The sequence below is a fragment of the Bacillus rossius genome, chromosome 2, assembly GCF_032445375.1.
Source record: "Bacillus rossius redtenbacheri isolate Brsri chromosome 2, Brsri_v3, whole genome shotgun sequence".
Lineage (NCBI taxonomy): Eukaryota > Metazoa > Arthropoda > Insecta > Phasmatodea > Bacillidae > Bacillus > Bacillus rossius.
The window spans coordinates 29,377,518-29,400,209 of record NC_086331.1 but is presented as its reverse complement, the minus strand read 5'-3'; the positions used below and the strand labels follow the sequence as shown (position 1 = coordinate 29,400,209).

Below are 22,692 nucleotides of genomic sequence, written 5' to 3'. Positions count from 1 at the left end.
TATCCACGTAGGGCCTTAGGGATATCATGAATCAGTTTGGATATTGATCCTAGTAAAATTCACCTCCACTCTCCTTCCCATCATCCATAATATTCATTTCATTATCAATTTTCGCATTTCCACTTTCCTTCCATATCCATCTTTACGGTCGACGCAGGATTAGAAAGTCGACGGCTGTATTAGTATTTTAATCATAAGTTTGTGTGCCATTTGGTATTAATGCTTATCACTAACATTAGATAAAAGTAAGGGATACAAACAGCTGTGTATTTATTTGAAGCACAATAGCATACCTATAGTCACTTGCTTAAATCATTAGTGTAATACTTAAAAATTTTATCATTTAAATACATTTGTTTTCTTTTTCAGAGTGGCAGTGTGTTTTTTACGTAACACTAATGGACATGATAATAGTGCAAAATATGTATTTTGCAAGAAAGCATTAGTCGATTATGAATGTTATGTATGTTTGTTGAAATGTGTTTGATAATAATGTGCATTGTAATATATTTATTGGCCAATGGGAATAATATTAGGCAGGACATGAAAAACCAGGAAAACTTGGGAAATTGTCTGAAGTATAACAGTGTGAACCTAATAATGTATGTTTTCGTCCATCATCATTGCAGGCATAATTATCTTGACAAAACAATATGATAAAGAGTACTGAGTTCTGAAATTATATTTACATTTATTGCTAGTGTTTGCTGCACTGTTAAATAGATGACTACAGCAAACTATTTTTTAAAATAAACTATTTATGGTTATATGTAATAGGATAAAAAAAAATTTACACACTTGATGTCCTAGTCCATTGCTTACAGAAGCCATTTCTTGCCACAAGTACGTGATCAACTAAACACACACTGGATCTGTATACACTACTGCAGCTAGTTGTGAGGTTGCATTGTACTACGACCCTTCTTGGGTCTAGACTGTAATAACACAACCTACAGAAATGTTTGTTTTCTGTGCCAGTCTTAAGTTATGTATTCAAATGACAGTAAATGTGATGAAAGACATGATTGGATAGTCGCATCCATGTGTCAGTGATGACATGTATCAAATATCACATAAATGAAAACACTCTTCATTAAAATATCACACATTAACTGCAGTATGAATTAAAATGAAATAATAGCAAAATTAAATATTTGTCTTTGCCCAAATGAAGCATTTAATTTTACTAGTAGGGCAAAGATAATTATCTATTACAATTTAATTTTGATTTAGTAAGGCCATCATGTCACAATCAAGAAAATTATATTTTTAATGAAATGGCTTTTTGAGTAACCCAGGCTTGATAACAAATGCTTGATAACAGAAATTTAAATATTTGTAGTGGCTGATTACTGCTATGAAAAAAATTAAGATGTTTATCGATTCAGATGGTAGAAATTGACACAGATTACATTCAACACCGATGGTAGCTCATGGTTCATTAAAGCATCGAGAACGTACAAACTGGACCACTAAGAGGTTTCTGCATCTGGCAGGAAGGCGAGGCTGGAGGAAAGAAAAAAAAAAACGTACAGGAACTACCCTCGACGATGTCTGCTGCCGATTGTCCGGGATATTGAAAATATTAATATTGGCAACGATCTCACAAACGTTGTCGTGAGTGCATCAAGATGACAGGATGGGGTTGGCTTCACCACCGGGTCTTGAAAACCATATGAAGACGCATCGATCGACGTGGAAGTTCAGACAACTTATCGTAGTTATTTACTAATTCTGAACTAAGAAAAAACAGAAGTTCTGACTGTGCTTTGGTTGTACCTATACAACTAACATCATGGTCGACGCATATTCTTGTCTCCTTTGCAGGATCCCAAAGGATACAAGAATTGCCCCATGCACAGAAGTCGTCTTCATCAATGCGATGCCCAAACTAAAAAGCTTAGTTATTGTAAAATTATACTTTTAAATGTCTATCCAACCAAGGAGAGCATTGCAAAGAGAAATAGTTATAAGGAACTATTACTGCTTGGAAGTTCTATAGATAACTAAAATTAATGATGAAAAAGTGTTTTGTATTGTAATACCTGAAGAGAATATTTGACAAGAAAAATATAGGAAAATGAAGACAATTTTATTTAAAACAATGCTGCAAATATCTGGCATTTAACATTATGATGCTACATGATGGTAGCACAACAAAAATGTGCTATAAATATTTTAGATTCATGAAATAAAATAAATAAATTATGTTGACAATAATGCATAAAATCTTGTAAATATGACTCAATATTTACATTGTTATCTTATCTATTAATATGGGAGTTATTTTTTCCATTGGTAGTTAATTATATATTTATAAGGAGTAGTGCTGATTGAAAGAATATCAGGATGCTGTGCACTAATTTTGAGGTGATTCTTCATGAGATCATAAATGGAAAATTTATTCAATAAATATTACAATGTGAATATTATGTGAGCTAGGAGCACTTGAAAATTAAGTGAACTTAAATAATGGAAATTTTCCAAAGTTAAACTTGAAGCTAAATAGCATTTTCAATTAATAAATGTTCAAAACATTATTAATTTTTAGGAATTTTGTTAGTTATCATCCCCCATGACTATATAAATGGTAGTTGACACTTTCGTTTGGTCCGGGAATTAGAAAAACTCCGTAATTTTTAATATTTTGTTTGTAAGTGTCACGTTGACTATAAAAATTTTTTGGAAAAAAAAAAAGCAATTGCTCATGTGAGCCATTAGTGAGAACAACACATATTTAAATTGAAAGATGTATGCAGCAAGGTTTTCTGTGTTGGTTAACAAACATAAGTTGTTATGACCTTAACTGACCAAGGGAGGAATAATATTAAAAGAAACTAAGTTGAGAATTGGAATTTTTAAAATATGTACCGAGGTCCCAAAACTAAACAAATGTGCCTTTTAGTAATCTTGTTTCTACAAGACAAATTTTTTTGTTGATTTTCAATTGCAGATTTCTAGTTTGTAGAAAGATTTTTTTTTTCAAAGTTGTCAGCTGAATTCAGGTGCCTACTGCTATTTCTGAAACAAAGTGGAGATTGTATCATTAACTCACGTAACACAGATTTATAATTTTCCTTTTCAAAAAATAATATATGTTTTTAATGCAGTGTTTTATGTTACATGGTTATGCACAGACACAAAGCAGTGGAACCTCTAAAACATTAGAGCTCTCAACCACTTGAGTAACATTTTGGTACTCATAGAACATATGGTCTCTGTCATGTGAGGGAAATGTGTTATTAATTATGGTTGTAGATTACCCCAAATGCATAAAAAAATACATTGCTCAACATCAGGAAGTTTTTTTTTTTAGAGCTGTTCGTAGTTAGTTAAATAATCTCTTGCTCTAGAAAAATTTGCTTTAGAAAAAATTATGCGTAATTTTTTATTAAGAACCACCTCACAAAATAGTGCATTGTATCTTAACTCAATCTCCATATAAAGTCTAAAGCCTAACAATGGTGAAAGGTTTCTTCTTTGTCTGGAAGAGTCTTGCAGAGCTTGCTGTTAGCAGCATGTTTATTTTTGCTGCTGTGAATCTTGTAGCAAAACGTTTCTGCCCATCATTAAACATTGGTGTCAGTTGAATAATTGACAGTAACATCTGTAGTTGATTTCTTCGTTTTTTTTAATTTTTGTACCTTCAAGATCATGTGTATACAGTATTTAAAGTTTGGCTCTAGTACTATGGCTTAAATGAGCTCCCTGTGAAATATATTTACCTCACTCCATGCTATATGATTATTTTATTCGTCAATCGATTGTTAGTTTTGTTACCATTCTCATTAATTCAATATGTGCTTATATATGTGAGTGATCTCAATAAGAGCCTGCAAATGGGCCCCCAAAGAGGGCTTGGCTTGCCCTGGGTACAATCTCGGGCTTTGGGCCACCCGCCTGTTACTGCAGGTAGCTTATTACAACTCAGATAGGCCCGGCTAGAAGACGACCTGACTTTTAACATTTGCAAAACACTTAAAAAAAAAAAATAATGTTTGCTGAAAATATTTGTTGATGTTTTTAATTTAGTGGTTAAGTTTGAATTTAGTTTGGCAGTCTTTACTGAAGAAAAAGATTAACAGAACTTTTAAGTAGATTTATTTTTTAGATCCGCACAAAAACAAAACACTGTCCGCCATTACATGATGATCATAAATCCACACAGTTCTCATAATAACACAAATGAAATTTCCCTGCTTGAAAACATTAATATTTATTTATTTAGATGTTGCCAAAACGACCTTTCGTAATACTCGCCCACTCTTTAACTACAGCAGATAAGTCCCGAAGTTACATGGCATTGATGGTACAAGCCAAGGACAAAGGTGTTCTTGGGTTGGTGGGTAAAATCACTAAAGCCCTATCATGGGCTGATTGCCGATGGCTGTGCTCGATGAAAATTTCGAATAAATGTCCGAAACGAGTTTGTTTACTGGCACCGCCCAGACCAGACCACAAACATGCAGTTTGTTCCTTAGTACATATTATGTAATTTGGGCTTGAGCTATTGCCAAACACTACTTATTCAGGCAACGTCGAGCAGAGAACTGCCACACTGCGAGGGGGGAGTCACGTGACAACTGCCCAATCACAACACGTCTTTCACAAAACAACCAATTACAACATATTTCAATACAGAAAAACTTAAAGAAGTCAGTGCCTGCTTTACTGACTCTTTTTTTTTAGTTAGATAATAATACTGTAAATAATGCATGAATTCAACTTTCCCATCATAAGAATACACACAGAAACCCTTGTTACTGAAAAAAGTTGGGAAAAACCATGGCGTCTTGAGTCGTGCACCTGTCTCTCATCCTTTCGTTTACTCTAACATTGCCAAATGTTTTAGAATCATTATTAAAGATTTTGAGTAACTTCGAAAATAAAATATATGTATTAAAACAAAAATTAAAAAAGTTAATTGGAGAGATCAACATCGGTACTACTATAACAGGAGGAAAAGACATTTAAAGCCATTTGCAGTTGGTGAAAATGTTATTTACAAACAACAGGGAAAGGATTGTGGTAGGTCAGGGCACCGCAAAGTCCAAGATCTTACAGGATTATGACAGAGGAAGGAAGAGTGATCGAAAGAAATAGGGCACATTGCACAGAAGAAGCAGGGGACAAGACATTAGGGTAAAAGGACTCCTCTCAGGGGCAGCAGAGACTCGGTTAATACAGAGTAGATGCCAGAAAGGAAGGGATGAACTCAAGGGGTGGGACCACCAAAGTCAAGAGTTTTTAGATGCGTGGAATGAGGCTGAGAATGAAATACAATGATTAGAAGCAGCTGCGAGTGAAGCATCCATTCATCCTTCTGAGACTGCTCTTGTCACTTGCAGTGGGAGAGTTTGTACCAGACCTGAATACTTAAGGATTATCAAAAATAAATGGATTATTGATCTGGAAGGAAAAGGGAGATGTAAAGAATCATAATTATGTTGGTAGTGATGTGAAGATATAGGTTCCGGTAAGGTTGTCAGGAGTGATGCCAAGATGGCCAACAAATATGTTTGTATTTAAAGAGTGTGTTTTTAATAAAAGGCTTGCACAATGAATCCTTATCATACATTACTACAATGACTTACATATTTTAAAATGCATATTAAATACTAAGTTATTACATACAGGAAGTTTTCTACATTCAAACTGAAAAATCATTATAAAAGTGAAACAGATTATGAGAACATAGTGTTAATGTAAAATGTGTATTTTAAGTCTGAATTATTTTGGACGAGGGCCTTCACAGTCTGGGATGGCCATGGAACTAATCCACAGCAATTTACTGTGAACTAGTGGTCTATGTGCACTGTTCATTAAAACAAATGTTTTTTTCCACAGAAATAAAATTAGGTATAAATATCTCAAGTGTAATTTGTTTATTGTTACATATTTTTCATGTAGATCTTCTGTTTGTAGGAAGGTGCTGCTATCTAGTAGGATGCTACACTTTACTAAGTAACACTCCAGTTTTGTTTGACAGATAACTAGGGTTTTGGGCCCGCTTCCACTAAATAATTGTGTTTTCACAGAAGTTTAGTTCCTCTCAGTTCATAGTAAAGTTTTTTATGTGCTAAAAATAAAGTGAGAATTGTTATACAATATAAATATGTATATATAAAAAAATTGGTTGTCTGTAAAGTCGGTTTACGGACGATAGTTTAACGTGACAACGTCATTACAAAACATTGATGAAATGATTGATACAGAAGAAAAGGAAATATCATATTCGGCCTGAGACTGAGCCGTAATAGGTTTTTGCAACCAAACCATTTAGGCATTAAAAATATTATATTCTTTGTGGAAGAAATTTTTTTTTAATTTTTCTACCTTTTGTATGATAAAATCTACCTCTGCATACTTTTAATAATAATATTGAATCAATTTTATTGAATTATCACTATTTTGTATGAATACAAAGAAGGAATGAAATGAAATGTACAATTTAATTAATAAATTTACTTTTATTTGCATTCATTAATTCAAATATATTTATTACTTTTGAAATGTTGCGTGCGCAGTATTTATTTTTACAAGTACAAAAAAAAATTTGCAGCTGCTGAGATTTGAACTGATAACCTTTGGGTTGGAAGTCATCCATGCTAACCACACGGCCACAAGACCATATTGAGAATAATTGTTTCAGATGTTTTAAATTAATAAAATTCCACGCACAATATTTGTTTGAATTTCTTTTAACTAACATATTCTCTGTTGGACCCGAAATATTTACACGCTCGTTGGCTTATAACTATAATACGGTGTGTGATTTAGTTGATCAAATAATAACTCATGACAAATAATTACCAATGTCAAACTAAAGCGTGAAAAGTATCATACCAGCAATAAATATTTAGTTACACAGCTTAAACAATACTCATACAACACTGTTTAAATATACTGATTTACACTAGTAATTAAAATAATACGTACTTGTAAGAACGCCATTTCCTTGCGAATATACTCCCATGGCGCGGTGCACAACAATAACCTCGAACCAGTACGCAGCCACGTGCTGGCCGAGTACTCTGTACCGTCCGCAACATACCAGAGAGATGCCACGCATGCGTAAACACATCCGTAGTGGGTCATCCGTAGTGGGACAATTTTTTGTGCGTGCAGCCAGCGTTCATCGATTTATTAGACGTCACGTCAAAAATGAACACATCTGGCCTTGCACCAACCTAGACTTCACCAGCTAGCTTTGGCCTGAATCGCACATGCTTAAAACCCTCAAATAATTTATTGGCTTAGATAATAATGCTCAAATTTTGTAAAAATGTTGCTCGAAATGAAGTCTCTCGAGAACAGTGACTGATGTTTTACTGCCTTTTATTATCTTTTATTGAAAATTCACATTAACAGAAAGGCCACCATCTTTTGACCACAACACTGTTCCAGATAATTCACAACACATAACAATATAGTTTAGTGCATCAAGAAAATAGTTTACTTTAAAATGGTACATAAATGGCCTGAAATAAACAAAGATGTATTACTGATATTGATATCCCGTGGTTACACACAAACTCATGTTACAGGCCAAGGACTCTGTCCTTGGAATGACAACTATAAAAACAAATTTTAATGTCTCGTTGCGGAATTAACACCGACGACTGCAGTCAAATCATTCTAAACATGTCCAAAAATTATTATTAATCAGCTCCGTACGGGCTGCAGTCACAAAATTTGCTTCTCAACTACATAATTATATTATTTTTCGAGCCATTGCCTGACCGCGACTCGAATAACAACCGACCTTACTACCTCTATCCACGAATGAGGGAGGTGGTCACATGTCCCCCACAACCACTCGCATTTAAGCTTGTTGCGGCCGGGGGTTGTTCGGACGGCTTTAAGGTGATATGTTAGTGGGCGTCACCACGTGGTGAGTCACGTTGGACCCGGTGAGACTCCTAACTCGGGGCGTGACGTCGCCCATGTGAGGCGTGATTTTACCCCCTGAAAACACCTAGCACTAATTCCTGCCCGCTCTCAGTGTCGGGCACGCTATTATCTACACAGTGGGCTCTTAGGCGTCCCACACGCCGTCACACTCCACGTGGTCATACAGATCTAAATTAATAAAATAATACATTAGATTTTCACACCTGATTTATTCGGCTAACTCAACTCACACACGTACACGATTAAAACTGTATAAAATGCCTGCGGCACGAATCGGTTTAGGTGTAATGACCCACCACGTGGTCACATTCCTAATTACGTATTACATAGAAAAAAGACAGTTACTGGTCGTAAGATAATTAATTAAACAGTCCCCGACTGAGAGGATCTCCGAGGACTAAAAGAAAACAATTTGGAAAGAATTAAAGTTAAACAGAATTACCTAGCGGTGAAAACAAGCGGTGAGGTCCCCGGAGTGCTGAAGCGTCTGCTCTCGGTCGTTGATGGCGGAAGACTGGGCTGAGCTCATGGCTCGGCTCGACTAACATGGCGTCCTCCCGCCGAAACAATTGCCGTTAAAGATATTTGTGAATTCGTGCCACAGGAAACTAAAGTAACATGACAAGGATGATTTAAAAATTATGTGACATTTTCTGAATAATGAAAAATAATACTACAAATTACAATTATTAAGAATTACATTTAATTATTGTCTGGCTTCGGCTTCCGTCGGGAATGTCCGGAAACGCTATTATATTTCAATACACTATTTTAAAATAAAAGTACATAAAAACCCTCCCGGCCGATCTGCCTTCACGTTGCACTTGGGTAACATTAAAACAAATTACACAATTAAATTAAATTATGTTTTAGGGGTGCGGCGCACTGACTCGACAGCGCCCTCTTGCCGGGCGAACACACACGCATGCACACGTACGTACGGGTAGGCGGGAGGTTTGAATGGGGGGTGGGTGGTGTTTGGGCGGTGTTTGGGCGGTGGCATATCGGACTTAAAAGGGGCCGCAGGCCCGGACGATGTCAAGCTTAAGCCACACTTTCCAAAATCAGCCAATGAAAACACAAGTTAGAAGACATGAAAAAACTCTACATACATATAAGTAGCGGCTTTCACTTCTCTGTCTCTTTCCAATTCTTATCATATATGTGTCCTTGAGTTCCTATGCTTGGTGGGGAACTACCATTTCTGTCTCCATCTTGCACTTCAGGGCACACTTGCCTCTCTTTCTCTCTCCAACACTGCTGTAATTTACCATCAGATTGAATCATCATGCTTTCAGACAAAGGATTGTAACAAAAAAAGTCAAGAAAATAATATCACCACACCTGAAAACTTAACCAACCAGCCAGCTAGGTAATAATGACTTTTAGTGGCTTTAAAAGTTTAAATTAAGTAAATTAATGCACTGTCGTGTCAATGGTCGTAAATTTGAGCCCCACTTATGATAAGGGCACACGGACCCAGCACAGACTCATCTCAGTGCACGACGTCGCCCATGTGGCGAACAAAATTCGGTCCCTCCTAGCCTCTAATTATCGCACAGACCTGGCCCGCTCTCAGCATCGGGCACACTTACACATGACGAAGATGGTTGCACACTCCAGTGGTCTCTTAAATGCGTCCCACACGCCTGATACCTGGGAGAGCTGGCACGTGGTCAGTAAATAACACTGTGAACTCAGTACGGTTTTTTATGATACTTTGATGTTAGGTTACACAGTACCCACAGCACCAACTGAGCTAGGCGAGAGCCGGACCACACGGTGGTCACACAAGATGATAGCGCTTAGCTGTCTGGCAAAGTCCTGCTAAGGGTTAAAAAATACTGAATTGAACAGTCTGCCCGCCGAGGCGAGTCCCGAGGATAATATTAAATTGATTAAGATTGAATTACGTTAACAGATCTAAGTTCAGTTCGGTGATGCAAATAGATGAAGTCCCCGGGGTGTGTATGCGTCTCACCTCGACCGTTGCTAGTTGCAGACTGGGCTGGAAGGACGTGCTTCCACCAGCAACATGGCGTCTTCCGCCGAACCACAGAACCATTACACTAGTTTAGTTATGTGCCGCGGATAAACATGAAAAGCACTCTTAAAATACTAACATAAAAATACATGCCCTCTCGTTACTACTTAGCTACATGCGAACATACAGTTATTACTAAACTAACACATAAACAGGATCCAGGTTAGTTCAGTTCCGGTCCACTATGGTGCAGTTGTTGTACCGAAGCACTGAGCTTAAAATGCCGTCTTCCGGTAGTTCGTGGCGCGCAGTTTGAAAACACATGACTACCTACTTCGGTAATTCCATGCTGGGAAGGAACGGATGAAGGTCAAGGAAAGGAGTTTAGTCCAACCAGGCTTATTATGGGGCGAAGCCACTTTTGACGTCAACACATACTTGAAAACATAATCTAATGAGAAATAAGAGCAAAACAACACGTTGCTAACATATGACTACCTCTAAAACATATAGGGTTCAGCAGGGAAACTACCGTATTTTGAAAATGAATAACACAAACAGTATAGGAGATAACAGTTTAATTCTTTTTCCCATGTTATAGTGAGTCATTTAAAGTTTTAATTAATTATGTTGAAAAAATTATATTATTAAAGTGGCCTCAGTTACGGTCAATGCATTGAGATAGTCGAGTTGTGAAGCTTCTCTCCACTCTAAAACCAAGTACTGAAAATTATAAAAAAAAATTATAAAATTATTTATGTCAATGTTTCATAGGTTAAGAGGGTAAGGCCTGCTATGTTACAACCTATGCAGTTAGTTTGGTAATAGTGAGAGGCAAATGGAGCATGTGTGTTTCATTGACAACTCTGTGACGAAAGGATACATCGTTGTGCACTACTTTTCTACAGATCTGCTAAGATTTAGTGAAGTAATATAACACATACTTTATATCACATCAAATTAATTTTTTTTAATTCTTGCGAGCACACTCAATAATGCTTGTAAAATGGGTGTGGAAGGGCCTCATTTTCCAAAATTAAAGTTTTTCCTTATAAACTTAATTTCATAAAATTTCTTTCCCTTTGGATCTACAACTGTGCGCACTATTGAGTAAAGAGTAATATAAACATTAGTAGTAGTATAAACAGTAGTATAAACGTTATGGACTGGCAATCATTTTTACCAATATATTTGAATTTAATTTTGTGCTTAGTTCCTGGTGCTTAACTATGATTTGAAGCGAGTAGAATTTTTGAACAAAACCAGTTTTGAAGAAGTTACATTACTTCCATTCAAAAAGCTAACCAAGATATAACACAACTGTTTTTTTATCCATGATATTGAAAATAATGATTTATTTTTATTCATACACTTAATACAAAATATATACCAGGGGAATAGTCACACACAGTATATTTCTTTACTTTGGCATATTAATGTAAATTTAATGTATTTCATTAAGTACCATACAATTAGGCCTGTGTAAATGTTCAAATTTTTAAACACAAATAATAAACTATTTGTTTATTATTTATATTTGATTCAACCTCAAATACTAACACTTAGAAACAACAAATATTCTTTTGCTTATGGGTATTGGACAAAGCATACCTCGTGAGTTTGTTGTATACCAACGCTCACTGTTGAGGTAAGTCATTTGCGTGAAATAAATATCCTTTTATGATGTTCAAATGGGATTTCTTAATCAAAAACATGAATAAAAAGCGATATTTTAAACATGCAACAAGTATTCAAAGATTTTTTCACTACTGCCTTGCTAAACATTAATAAAAAATTGTGTGAACAATACAAAAAAAATCATATTTGTCATTTCATATTTGAAAACAAAATATTATTTGTATTCATTTTGTCACACTAACTGTTCGTGGTCACATGCACCAGAAGTTAGGGGAAAAAATAAACGTCAACAACCATGGATTACAACATCAGAAAATACGGACACTCCATTGTGGTGGCAATTAAAGAAGTAAACGTCATAGTTTTTACGGCATATAAATCAATAGTTACAATCAATCTAACACCATATGACAAAGTAGCAGCTTCCTTGCTCTGTGTATCTATGATGACACTGATGTTGCGACTGAAAGACCTATATAAAAAAAAAGTTAATAATTTTTTTTAATGTTCCATATAATATTAGCAGAAATGATGTTTAAAGTATTGTTTTAGTAAAAAAAAAATAACTTGACTGCGTAAAAAACAAAAACTGGTGAATAACTAGCGTTTAAATTTGTAAATATGAACTTGTATTCACGTATTGAATCATAACTTATCATTTTTACTATTTGAATTCAATATTCGTATTTATAAATAATTTGGTATTCATATTCATATTTGATTCAAACTAAACAACTGATATTCACACAGGCCTACATACAATATAACTGAACTCATCCACTTCAAAAACCAATGTTTAGGTACCTAGTTGATGAATAGATGTATACAACTGACAGTAAATTGTTAACATGTAGCCTCTATTTTGAACAAAATAAGCATAATTTTTTGAAATGAAAATTGTTTGTTATAAAAAGAATAAGTATTAGCGAATGCATAGACAAATCTAGTAACTATTAGTTAAAATTTTTGACAAATAAGATATTAAGATATAAGCTAAAAGATATATGAATTAGGAAAATATTTGGTTATGATTATTTATTTGGATTTTGAGTGTTCTGTGAAGTTATAGTTCTATTACCTCAAATTAGTTATTATTAGCTCAAATGATGAATTGAAAATTCCAATAAAATAAATGCCTAACTTTATGAGAAATTTTTCTTTTTGACATTGCTGAACTCAACAGTGAAAGAACGCAAAATCATTCATTAATTTCGAAAATTAAATACTAATATGATTTATTCAAACATCGCTGTTTATATTTTGGTGTTATTCCATTGATGATGATTGCAAAAAACATAGCATAATGGTATGTAAAATATGAACTAGGTTTATTCAATTGAAACAGCGTCTAACCTAACTTATTCCTATAAACAATATAAAACTGATATTAAACTTTTGTGTACATGTTTTATAAACATGCACATAAACAATATTTAATAGAGCTATCTAGATTATGAAACGTGATCTCGTATATAAAAGCTATTTGACATATCCAGCTCATATAACCTTTTTCACTTGAATTGTTTTACAATATTTATAGCCTTCATTTTATTTTTTACTACTTAATTAAACAGTTGAAATGCATATTTATAATTGCTGATTTCAAGAAGCATGGAAAACCATTTTCATTGTATTACACAAATTAGAAGTATATTTAGCATCAAGAATTTTAAATGTAAACTTGCTCACAGTTTTATTTTTTACAATTTTAAAGTCATTTATTGTGTATATGTCAAGTTTTGATTGTACACAATTTTTATGTACACAAGTTTTATGTTATTTAGTCATTATTATTTTAATACGTGGTTATTGAAAATTTATTTGTACCGGTATTTGTCTACTAACTATGAAGCCTTTTTTTTTTTTTTTTTTTTTTTTTTTTAAGATAAAGTATTTTTGTAGTAAAAAATCTTTGTGTACAAACTGTTTTAATAACTCACACAAACATATTTTATTTATTTTTAAATGTCATAAAATTGCCTTTCTTAAATATTGCAGCAGTCACTCTATCGCCTTACTGTGCACTAAGCAGTTATAATTTGTATTCTCTTAACACCACCTTTTTCCCCTCACTTGGTGAATGATCCCTGAAAGGATATTCCTCTCCTAAATGTTTACAGTTGTGCTTCTGGAAAGTACCTTCTATATGAACATTTGTTGTGACGAAGATTCTCGTTACAATGCACGCGTATAGTGATTAATGGTGTGCTATTGCTAGCTACTATGTTGTGTCGTTTGTAGCCCAGTGTTTCGCTTTAAGTTTCCGTAACAATGCAGTAAGTTCACAGCTAACAGAAAACAGCTACAATTCATATGCTTTTAATGTTTATTCCACATTGTTAAACTATGCACCTCTACTGTAATGTTAATGAAATTAATTTTTTATTGGATATTTGACATAGTAGCTTAATTTGTATTTTTAACTTTTTTAATAATGTTACTAGGCATGATAAATGTATGTAATTTTTATGTATGTGTGCATGAATGAGTATGCATTTAAACTTGGCAGAAACTGAAAAAAGTTAAATAGTAAATTAAAAACAGGATTTTATTCAGTAAGTATTTTTTACATCATCTTCATTAATTATAATAGACTTTCCCCAAATGAAATAATGATAGTAAAGTAATCAGTGCGATTTGGATGATTCTGAAGGGTTGTCTTATTTCATTGAATTATATTTATAATTTCAAATGAAGTGAGGTGGCCCAGTACGGAGACACTGGACATGCAGTCCAGAGGACATGAGTTTGAATGTAGATGCAGAAATCATTTTAATTATGGTTCCTTTCTATAGGCCTTGGCCAGGTTCCCAATATTCGTAGTCGGTGTCCTCATGTGTTACTGTCTGTAATGACTTGCTGTCAACAAGGTGTTAAGCTAAAATTTAAAAAAAAAGATGAAAAACTTCTTTAATGTCTTACTAACCACTGCAAAGAGTTTCTCAAAACACGGCATGTATTCTTAATTTGAATGAAAAATAATTGCTGTTTACCACACTGAAAATTGCTCTAATGAATGGATTTATTTTTAATTGAAGATGGCATTGGCTGCCATATAGACCAAAGGTTTATTTGGCTGTCAGTGCACATCTGTGTTTATAGCAGGCCTGGTGATAAGAAAGGTTACAGAGCACTGAATTTCAGGGGCTAAAATAAAGCACCATTTGGAAGATACTACTGGGATTTTAAAACTATAGACCTAGCTGGATTTAAATTTGTGAACTTGGAAGTAGGTGGCTAGTGTCGTATCATTATTCTTCCAGGACAAATACTACTCCGGTGTGCAAACTTTTAAATTTCTTTTCACACAGCACAGTGTTTAGTGTTCCTCCCGATACTAGCAGGGTGTGCTGTATGTAAGGGTTCTTAAATTTGTCAGTAAAGCCTCAGGACACTTGGTGTCACAACTCGTTGCTTAAAAGGCCATAAGAAGTGTTATAGTAATTCTGTTTATGTTCACCCACTGACAGAATAATTATTGGATAAAAGGTTGATTTACCACATGGTGAAATAATGAGACTGTGAAGACTCATAATTAGTTTTGCATTATTTGGTCCTTAATGTACAAGTTTGTTAGAAGTTTCATCAATCTTTAATTTATTGTTGGCTGTTATACATTTCTAATTTTAAAAATAAAATCTTGTAATTCAACTGAACTGAAGACAAATTTCAGACATTTATGTTTCAGGAACGTAATGTTATAGATAGTAAAGCATGAGGTAAACTGCAATGTAGGTAAATAAAGGGACATTAAGTTAGGTTGGTAGACATGAGTAAGCCAGTATGGTGGGGATATAGATTATAATGGGTTGTTGAGTACAATTTTAATGTATATGAGTGTAGTAAATACACAACATGGTGTCAGGATTTGCGAAGTGTGCAAAACATTTGCTTGCTGGCAGTCGAAGTATGGTTGTAATACGATTGTATTTGATATTTCCGGGATAGTGAAATAGGAGTGCGAGAATGGCTGCATAGTTTCAGATGGTACCATCACAAAACTTTGATATACAAAGGCCGCCAGAGTGGGACAAATAGATTCAAAGGTTTGAGCGATTTTGAGTTGCATCTGAGCTGGTGATGAAGCCAGAAGACAGCCAGGTAAAAATGTTGCTGTACTGCGTGGGCTTAGAAGTAGAAATTTGTTAGTGACCTTTGCACTTACAACAGAGCAACAAAGTAAGTATGTTAGTTTCAAATAAAAATTCTCTTGAGTTTTTCAGGGTTAAGAAAAATGTTGTTTACAAATGGGCTGAATTTTTCAAACATTAGCAGCAAGAGGGTAAACCCATGGATTTCTCATTAATGATGTGTACAAGGCCACTGGATGTGTGAGTTACAGAATTTCAAAGAATTTTTGATTACAACAATCAAAGTTATCGGAGTTGTGGATAAGTGATCTGAAGTTTTGAAAATGATAATAACTTCACTGCAGCAGAGGTGGTAAAGATAATTCGTGAAGCGGAAGTAGTGCACGGACAAAAACAACTGGTGGGTGAAAACCACGACAGTATCAATGTTGTCAAAAGCAAGGTTCACTTTAAATTTCACAGAAGGGATAATGTAGAAACGTCTGCTATTTGGAGGGGCCGACAAAAGGGCTTCAAAGGTATACAGAAATCCCAGCAGTAACAGCAATGGGAAAGGGTACAGCTAGGGTAAAAGTAATTGCTCTAAAGATATTGCACCTTTGCATCAGTGGCCAAACTGTCCGCCAAGAAACAGGACATGTTTATGGTGTAATAAAGTTGGTCATTATGAGAGGCATTTGTTGTTGAAGTTAACATGTTACAGTGCAACAGTTAAGAGATGGAAAAGGTACAGATCAAGAACCTCGTATTACGTTGTCGAAGTACCAATGGAAGTTTTTCAGGTCCATGACACATCTGGCCAAAACTACAAGGCAATGAGACAAAGTTTAAAATAGATACTGAGGCGTATGTGAAGTCATTTGAAAAAATCTGAGATACAGTGTAGCATACCTGTGTGCAAAGCAGATGAGAAGCTTTTTGGGCAGGTAAAAATCCTATTCATGTTTTTAGGAACTGTATCACTTGAAGACAAGCATGTCAACCAAGAAATTTACATGGTGAATCATCAGCCCATTCCATTGCTGGGTAGCCTTGAAATAAAAACTCTAAATGTTATCTCTATGAATGAGGTGGTAGAAGTTGAGAGTGCTGCAAACAGGTATGTGTATAAATTCTTCACTATATTTCTGGGTATTGGTAAATTGAGTCAGGAGAATCTTTTGACACTTAAAAAAGGGGTTCTTCCTTCTCTCTGGTGGCTTATAGACGTGTTGCACTGTCCCTTCGGGAGAAAGTAAGGGAGGAAATAGATAAAATGTTAGAGACAGAGGTCATTTACCCTATCCACTTTCTAACAGATTTGTGTTCACAAATAGTTGTAGTTCCCAAGAGAAATGGCACTATTAGATTTTGTTGGACCACACAGAGCTCAACCAATTTGTCCAAATGGAGAGGCTACAACTACCATCTGCAGAAGAGTCACTGGCCCAGTTGCAGAATAATGTGGTTCATCATTCTGGAGGCTTTGAGTTTTTTTTTTTTTTTGCAAATTAAGCTCACCTGGGACAGTGCAGTGTTCACCACATTCATAACACAATTTGGTCTGTTTCATTTTAACAGGTTGCCGATAGGATTAAAGTCAAGACCTGAATACTACCAGCACCAAATTCAACAGATAATTGAAAAACTGCCAGAAGTGGTAAACCAGGCAGACGACATACTGGTGTAATGTAGCACTGTGGAAGAACATGACCAGTTGTTGAAGGCTATCCTTGAACAGTTGAAGCTAAATGGGTTCACATTCAACAAAGAGAATTGCAGTTTTGGGAAGATAACTGTTATGTTTCTGGGTCGCATAATCAGTGAAGGCACAGTGCGACCAGATCCGGAGAATAATAGTGTGATAACCAACATGTCAGAACTCAAAAGATTCCTAGGTTTTTCAGATACCTAATAAAATTCCTACCACAGTTGGCAGAGAAGGTGCCATCTACAGTACCAAAACACAGAATGAGTATGGGGTGCAACTGAACAGGACATAGTCAGAGTGATGAAAGAAGAAGTAGAACAGCCTGATATTGGCCGTTACCCTAGAGCCTTAGAAACAAGAGTCGCTTCAGATGCTTCATCATTTGAGTTTGGTGGTGTGCTAGAACAATGCCATGAAGGAATATGGAAACCATAGACATATACTTAAAAGGAGTTTGAGTAAAGTAAAGAAAAGAGGTGCTATGCACAGATAATGAAAGAGGCCTTAGTCATCATGTGGGTATATGAAAGGTTTCGAGAGTATTGGGTGAGAAGATATCCATAGTCTCTGACCATAAGCCCTTGGTTAACCGTTTGTCAAGTAAGCCTGTGGTTGAATTTACTGCACACCTACAATGGATGTGCCTCATGTACTTTGACTATACCATATCACAAATGTTCTATGTACAAAAAAGAGGTTATGGAAGAAACATTGTTTGTCTAAAGTATGTTACAAGGACCAAGACTCTCAGATATGGTTCTCAGAAATTAAGTCCTGCAGGACAAGGATGAAGTGTGTCAGGTGCTGAAAGAAGGACATCCTTAATGGGTTCAGCAATAAGAGTTTTTTGTTTTGGCTTCGTAGAAGCCTTCTAAGATACCATAATGGACTCATCATATAAAGTGCACCGATTTTCATACAAACAGTATTACGCTCCAATATGTTGCACAAAATACATCAGGGACACATGAAAATTGCTAAGTGCTGGCATCTGGCAAAGGAATTGGTAAATGGCCCAACATCACACAAGACATAGAGGTACTCTTGAATAACTGCATGTAGTGTTTGCGACACATAGTGTAGCATGGAGAACCCCTGCTTCCCACACCATTGCCGGAGCGGCCATGCTCCATGGTGGAGGTGGATATAGTGGAATTATAGTGGAATTAGTAATACAAGACTTTTATTCTCGGTACTTAGAAGTAATATGACTTGACGGCCTAACAGAGAATGCAAAATGCATAGCATACCAAAGACAGTTCGCAGTGATAGGGCAACACAGTTTACATCTTTAGAGTTCCGGCAGTTTTCCAAATAATATGGGTTCATCTACTGCACTTCTAGTCCCAGGTTTGCACAGGCAAATGAGGAATTATAGTACTTTAGCAGTTCCTAAGAAAATCATGACTAACTCTGGAGACCCAAACCTAGGCTTGCTAGTGTATAGAGCTACAACTCTGGAATCAGGATTCTCAACTGCTGAGTTATTGTTTGACAGAAAGTTCCAGACTACGCTGTCCGCTACTTCCACTACATTGAAGCCTTCGTGGGACCAGAAAAGTTTGCAGACAGTTCAGAAACGTGATGGCCTCCTTAAAGAGTGCAGTAAACACAACTACAATCGACGACACGGAGCCAAGGAGGTGGAACCTTAAAATCCAAGTACTTGGGTATGAGTAACAGACCTCAAAAGATTTGGTTAAGTCCAAAAGTTGACTGAATATACCAGATCCTATTAGCTGGAAACTGACACCATATTGTGGCGAAAGATCACAGCTGATAAATGTGATTGAAGAGAAAAAACTCACCACCTGAATTGAAACTATAGATACAAACCACTCAGTGGCCACAGCAAGCAGGACGTGAAGTTCAAGGAGTTGTACCACCCTTTAGAGGATTTTCTGAGGAAGAGCAAATAAAAAAAATGGTTTAGGACAAGAATTAAAGATGGGTGGAAGACAAGAAGTGGCAGAAGAATTGTGCAGCCACAGAAATTGAATAAGTGATGTTTAGTGTAATAAATATGTTTATTCATAGTGTAAATAAAGGTATATATAATGTAGATAAACAAGGTAGCAGTGTGTAAGGTTGGCAGACATTGGTGAGCCAGTATGGCTGAGATATAAATTAAGATGGGTCATAAATACAACTTGAAATTAATAAGAGTAAAGTAAATCACACAACTGTTACATTTTAAAGCTATTATGAATATATTTTTTATATTATGTTTCCTTAACTTTTCAAATTTTTGAATCTACTATTATACAAAGAAAAGTTTTTTGTTTGTTCTATCATAACTTGCAAGCACGACTAACGTTTTAGTTTAAAAAAAATTGTGGGCATATTTCAATATGTTTTCTAAAAAGAATGTATATTACCAAGGTCATTCCTCTGGAAAAAAGGTTAATTCTTTTTTTAAACATTAAATATCCTTCAATACCAATGACAAAAATTGCTAATTTGTGAAAGCATTTTTAAAATAAAAAGTAATTCTAAAGTGGTAAAATGTATTTTCAGGTGTATCTTCGATATACAAAATGAGTCTGAATTCGATAGACAATTGCAGATTCATCACGACAAAATAAGTGGAAACCTCTATATGACTTATGGTCTAAAGTGCTTCCCAAGCCTGGTATATGTCTTTGAAGTTGGAGCTGAACAACAATTTTATTGTAAGTTAAACTATTTGAAATGAAACACTGAGCATCTGGCTTATGTTTAATTGAATTTATTACTACAACCACCCTGAAATTAGTTTCTGTAGCAATATTATTTCATTGAAATAATTGGGCGTAGTAATACATCATAAAAATATATGGAAAATAAATGTTACTGCAACTTATTTCAGTGAAATAAATGTGCTACAGTGACAAAATTTGCGATGGTTGTAGAACTTCATTCAATTAATTATAATTCAGATGCACATTGTTCCATATTAAAAACTTTCTTTATTATTTACTATAAAAGTGTTGTTTGTGCTCCAACTTCAAAGATGTATATGAGCCTTGGGAAGCTGTAGAATCCCTTAAACACAGAGGAAGTATATTACATGGTATATTATGAAATGTAATGAGAGTTAGGTCTTCAAATTGTTAGTAGGTAATAATAAATCTAAGGTTCCTTAAAAAGAAGGTGTTCAATCTGTTATTTACTTCCATCATGTCAAAAAATTATCACTACTGTAACTGTAATAATAAAAGGGAAAGTTTTTCTGTCTGTCATTTGCTTAGCAGGGGGACGGTAAAGCCTAGAGCAGTGCAATTTAGTACATAGCCTCCAGGCACATTTTTTTGGTTATTTTCACCCCTCAAGATCCAGTGCGAATGACATGTATACTGATTAAGAATAAAGAAGACAGAACATTTTAAACTTTTTGCAGGTTTTTGTTGCCATGTTTTTTACAATTGTTAAATCAAATTTGTTGCATATTTTACTTTTAAATTTTATTCCTTTCTTCACTGCAGGGTGTTTAGCCAATAACACTGTAGTGTGGCATAAAATTATTTGCATTTTACTACTTTTTGTTATTTTTGTGTTAATTATTAATAAGTTTTCTTTTTTCAATAATAAATGCTAAATATTGTAAATGGCATCTTTGGTTTGTATTTTTCCAGTTAATCTTAGTTCTAACAATTTTTTTGTTTCATAAACTGATTTTCAAAATTAAATTTTGTGTAATTGATTATTTAGGACATGGCAGTGGCATACCCAGGAGAGAGGAGAGACATTTATCATGTTCAGTGCGAAGAACATGTACATAAGCTAATTTGTAGTAAAATGTGATGGACAATTTATTGCCTGTGGTTGGTGGTGTTATTTTGAAACATGGGGGACCAAATAACAAAAATGCTATCTTTGCGCAACTAACTTCCACCTTTGTTGAAATAAAGCATGTGCCACATAGTGTGATACAGTCACAATAATCACACTGGTAAACATGAATGTTAAACTGTAAATTATTTAGTTAGGTTGAATGTGTTGTTCGGCATATTGATTCCCATCCCCCTGCAGAGTCTATGTCACTACCCACCCTCTCATCTTCAATTGTCATCGGTGGCCATTATTGCTAGGCCGTCTTGCTCATGTGGTGAGGGTCATGGGTTTGATCCCAGCACCCTGGTATGACTCATATTTATGAGCACTATGTTGATACTCAAGTGGTTTGGAGCCCACTATAACCTTAGATATCACATTATCTCAACCCTCTGTGCATAGCTATAACGTAAATCCCCATTTAGAAAACTAGCCAGATTGTCAATGCTTTGTGCTAGTAATGCGGCATATAAAAATTATTTTGTAGGCGTACACATTATATTGAATACTTTTGGAAACACTTGGTACTCTTCCAAGAAATTTAAAAAAATAGTTAAATAATTAATAGTTTATCTGTAAGCTAGCTCCAGGCCTAAAAATTAAATAATTAAATATTTAAATAAAATTAGTTACCATAAAAAATTTTTTTAGGTAATGTAGAAAAAAAAATTGTTTGTAAAATTACATTTCCATTCTGATTTATTTATGAAATTTATTATAGTCAGGGTTCAAAAAATAGTTGAATTTTTGAATGACAGTTTAAATACTTCTTTTTTTTTAAACTTTATAAACATCACTTGTAACTCAGTAATTTTTACTTATGAAGTTAACAAAAATTTGTTACTTCTTTTGTTAAATTTCATAAGCTAATTTTGATTATATTATTTTATATTACTTGGTCAGATTGTGATCAGTATATTTTTTATTACTATCCCATTGTATAGTGTTTCAATAATACATACTTTATAATCTTCAACCATTTACACTTACTGACTTACTCTTTGAAACAATAGACAAATAGGTATATAGTAATTTTTTTTTACACCATGAAGGGGAAATATAAATGTTGCCATGTTTTAGAAAAATCTTATTTTTAACTGAACTCACATTTAGTTTTCCTACCTTAATAATGAATACATTGTGATTCTGCTGAATTAAATTTTATAGAAATAATTTTGAGTGTTGTTTACGTATTGCAAGCAATACAAAGCTTTAAATTTGATCTTTGTATTATTTAATAAAATTTAAAAAAAAAAAACATTTAAGCCCATTTGCTAATTATATGTAATTTTTTTTAAAGGAACTGTAGATTTTTTGAAAAGTATTTTGCTAGTTAAAGTAACTTTAACTCATTTTCTTTTAGAAAAGCATAACTGTTCTGGTAAATAAGTTAGTTTTTTCTCATCACAGCTGGAACTCTAAATGAATTACTTTTTACTAGTAACTGCCCAAACATGATTATAATTACCACTTAATTTCTTTTCTATAGTTTCTGTTGTCATTACATTTTAATTACATAGAGTGGTCTTCAAAAGTACAGTTTTATGTGTCTTTAGTTGTAA

The 22,692-nt window shown here is 34.5% G+C and overlaps 1 protein-coding gene across 3 annotated transcripts in view; it reads left to right on the top strand.

Moving 5' to 3' along the window:
* LOC134529209 (calcium-dependent secretion activator) overlaps positions 1–22,692 on the top strand; it is a 520,687-nt gene that overhangs the window by 340,911 nt on the left and 157,084 nt on the right. The gene's annotated exons all lie outside the window — the stretch shown is intronic.